Source organism: Nannospalax galili, unplaced genomic scaffold, assembly GCF_000622305.1.
Source record: "Nannospalax galili isolate Female #2095 unplaced genomic scaffold, S.galili_v1.0 scaffold2088, whole genome shotgun sequence".
Lineage (NCBI taxonomy): Eukaryota > Metazoa > Chordata > Mammalia > Rodentia > Spalacidae > Nannospalax > Nannospalax galili.
In genome coordinates, this window is record NW_008357502.1 from 1 (window position 1) to 389 (window position 389).

The window sequence follows — 389 nt, forward strand, 5'->3', positions numbered from 1 at the left end:
TCTAGTCTGCATATATCCTAATTATAGATAAAGGCTGGAAACCATGCTATTGTACCTTTACTTCATGTAAGGGATGGTTTATGAAATGTCTCCAAAAAGGTCATTGGTGAAAGCTTTAGTATCCAGCTGTGAGGTCCAACAATTATAGATGATTGGATCATGAGGGCTCTGACATTATCAAAAGACTTAGGCATTGAGGATTAGTAAATTAATGACGTTATTGTATAGGATAAAAAGTAGAAGGCCCGGGCTTGTTAGGAAGAGGAATTTTACCAAGGGCACACGTTTGAACATCTGAAGAATAAATCTTGATATATCTTGTCCTTGGCACATTCTCTCTCTCTCTCTCTCTCTCTCTCTCTCTCTCTCTCTCTCTCTCTCTCTCCCCC